This window comes from Schistocerca americana, unplaced genomic scaffold, assembly GCF_021461395.2.
Source record: "Schistocerca americana isolate TAMUIC-IGC-003095 unplaced genomic scaffold, iqSchAmer2.1 HiC_scaffold_1055, whole genome shotgun sequence".
Taxonomy (NCBI): Eukaryota; Metazoa; Arthropoda; class Insecta; order Orthoptera; family Acrididae; genus Schistocerca; species Schistocerca americana.
In genome coordinates this window covers 40,001-43,484 of record NW_025725107.1, presented here as the reverse complement: position 1 = coordinate 43,484, position 3,484 = coordinate 40,001, and the positions used below count along the sequence as shown (strand labels likewise).

Genomic DNA, 3,484 nt, shown 5'->3' with positions numbered 1-3,484 from the left:
ACCTAACCCGTATTGTACCTTAACCTAACCCATATTGTACCTTAACCTAACCCATATTGTACCTTAACCTAACCCATATTGTACCTTAACCTAACCCATATTGTACCTTAACCTAACCATATTGTACCTTAACCTAACCCATATTGTACCTTAACCTAACCCATATTGTACCTTAACCTAACCCATATTGTACCTTAACCTAACCCATATTGTACCTTAACCTAACCCATATTGTACCTTAACCTAACCCATATTGTACCTTAACCTAACCCATGTTGCGCCTTAACCTAACCCATGTTGCGCCTTAACCTAACCCATGTTGCGCCTTAACCTAACCCATGTTGCGCCTTAACCTAACCCATGTTGCGCCTTAACCTAACCCATGTTGCGCCTTAACCTAACCCATGTTGCGCCTTAACCTAACCCATGTTGCGCCTTAACCTAACCCATGTTGCGCCTTAACCTAACCCATGTTGCGCCTTAACCTAACCTATGTTGCGCCTTAACCTAACCTATGTTGCGCCTTAACCTAACCTATGTTGCGCCTTAACCTAACCTATGTTGCGCCTTAACCTAACCTATGTTGCGCCTTAACCTAACCTATGTTGCGCCTTAACCTAACCTATGTTGCGCCTTAACCTAACCTATGTTGCGCCGTAACCTAACCTATGTTGCGCCGTAACCTAACCTATGTTGCGCCGTAACCTAACCTATGTTGCGCCTTAACCTAACCTATGTTGCGCCTTAACCTAACCTATGTTGCGCCTTAACCTAACCTATGTTGCGCCGTAACCTAACCTATGTTGCGCCTTAACCTAACCTATGTTGCGCCTTAACCTAACCTATGTTGCGCCGTAACCTAACCTATGTTGCGCCTTAACCTAACCTATGTTGCGCCTTAACCTAACCTATGTTGCGCCGTAACCTAACCTATGTTGCGCCTTAACCTAACCTATGTTGCGCCTTAACCTAACCTATGTTGCGCCTTAACCTAACCTATGTTGCGCCTTAACCTAACCTATGTTGCGCCTTAACCTAACCTATGTTGCGCCTTAACCCAACACACGTTGGGCCTTAACCCAACACACGTTGGGCCTTAACCCAACACACGTTGGGCCTTAACCCAACACACGTTGGGCCTTAACCCAACACACGTTGGGCCTTAACCCAACACACGTTGGGCCTTAACCCAACACACGTTGGGCCTTAACCCAACACACGTTGGGCCTTAACCCAACACACGTTGGGCCTTAACCCAACACACGTTGGGCCTTAACCCAACACACGTTGGGCCTTAACCCAACACACGTTGGGCCTTAACCCAACACACGTTGGGCCTTAACCCAACACACGTTGGGCCTTAACCCAACACACGTTGGGCCTTAACCCAACACACGTTGGGCCTTAACCCAACACACGTTGGGCCTTAACCCAACACACGTTGGGCCTTAACCCAACACACGTTGGGCCTTAACCCAACACACGTTGGGCCTTAACCCAACACACGTTGGGCCTTAACCCAACACACGTTGGGCCTTAACCTGCTCTGTAATTGTCATACGACGCGTTAAATTAGTGTAGTGTTGCCTAACTGCAACCCCCGCAATATAGTTTGCTACTCGCACTGCCCGGTCCCCAGAGTATCGCTTCATGTTAAACACCTTGCAGCTATACACTGTAATGCGGATGGCGGCAGGACGTACATGCTCAATGCCCTTCGCAGTTGTTCATTGGCATTCGCATGGCGAAGCACAGCCTACGTTGTGGTACGGCTTGTGGCAACTGTCCGCTGATGTTGTACGTCCAAATCACACACTGTACCGCACATTGGTCCTCATGTACTGAATGATACATCGTGGTACATGTGTGACCGTACCACGACTGCGCCAACAACGGCGAACCATACGGTCCAAATATTGTGCACTCAGCTACGTGTCGTCTCCCTATAAGAGCTGGATTGCAGTATGGTATGCCGTGGATGGCGATCAGCATGAGCCGTCTGTTGATGTAGTGGCGCGTGTTGTCAGACGTAGTCGTCTCTTCTCACACACCGTGATAGCATGGTGCACTGCGTTCCACATCTGCGACATGCGACAGAGGCCGGTTGACAGTCGTTCGCGCAATGGACATCGCATACGTACGGGGGCCACCTTCCACGTGTTCGCGAAGCGTGCACATGTTGTTGCGTGTATGTGGGCAGACATAGTGTGTCGTGACACCTGACACAGGCATGCAACAATCGTTGAATTTGCAAATGGCGATGGACGTCTACGTTTGCTGGTGACGTTACGCAAATGAAGAACTGGTAAACCGTTGTGGTGCGGTTGTTCTCGCTAGAGGTGAATCAGTGATGGCGACGATCGGTTGAGCTACCAACCGGTTGTTTCAGCGATACCCACCATGCCCACGAACGTGAATGGCATGTGGGTGTGAAGCGATACGCGGCGGTGGCTGGGTGGGACCGTCCCCGGCCGGTGAGGGGGGGCCTTCCGGCGTGCTGGCCGCGCGGTGCGTGGGCGCACGCGCTACAGCCGGCTGGTGGGGGCGGCCAGTGGCAGGCGCGCCGGCCGACGGAGGCGGCAGGCGGCGCAGCTGCGCGCCGGCGCACCCTGCACGCGGCGCCGTGCGGCCAAAGTAGGTCCTCGCGGGCCCGGTGCGAAGCGCGGTGGACATCTGCAGTGTGCTGGTCCGATTGAGGACTGTGTGCGCTGAGGATGCGCCGCCGCCCGGCGCTCGGCGCCGCGACGCCGTCTGCTGCTCGGTCGCCTCTGCGGTTCTCGCAGGTGGATTGTATCGCAGCTGTGCGGACGTGTTGGCGCGTGCGCTGTGCTGGGAGAGTTCGCTTCGGCACCCAAGTGGGGCTTTTGTCCTTCTGTGGCGCTGGCGTTGGAGCTGCCGGCCACCGTAGGTGGCGCGTGTTGTCTCCCGCCGGCAATGCCACGACAGCACGCTCCCGGGCCTCTGTCGGCAGCGGCAAGCTCAGTTGGGAGCACGGGTGGTCGCACCTAAAGCGTCTACTCGCCAAACTCCGGGCGATTGCGCCTCTCTCGAACCCGACCAAGTACTTAGGACGGCGCTGCGCGCCGCCGGGACCTGAGAGGGTTTCGAGGTGTATTGTGCAGGGGAGCTCAGCCTCCTCCTGTTTGCAGAATAATTGAGCGGACGCTTGCGTGTTCGCGCGGGCCCCCGGGACACACTCCCGGGCGGCCGGCTGCTCAGCTCTAGTTGACGCAGCTCCCTGGTTGATCCTGCCAGTAGTCATATGCTTGTCTCAAAGATTAAGCCATGCATGTCTCAGTACAAGCCGCATTAAGGTGAAACCGCGAATGGCTCATTAAATCAGTTATGGTTCCTTAGATCGTACCCACGTTACTTGGATAACTGTGGTAATTCTAGAGCTAATACATGCAAACAGAGTCCCGACCAGAGATGGAAGGGACGCTTTTATTAGATCAAAACCAATCGGTCGGCTCGTCCGGTCCGT

The 3,484-nt window shown here is 54.0% G+C and overlaps 1 non-coding gene across 1 annotated transcript in view; it reads left to right on the top strand.

Annotated features, from left to right (window-relative positions):
* The first annotated feature begins 3,235 nt into the window (after positions 1-3,235).
* Positions 3,236-3,484, top strand: part of LOC124559760 — a 1,910-nt gene continuing 1,661 nt past the window's right edge. The window contains exon 1 of the ribosomal RNA XR_006968912.1: positions 3,236-3,484. This exon is cut by the window's right edge and continues 1,661 nt beyond it. This is a non-coding gene — a ribosomal RNA (small subunit ribosomal RNA).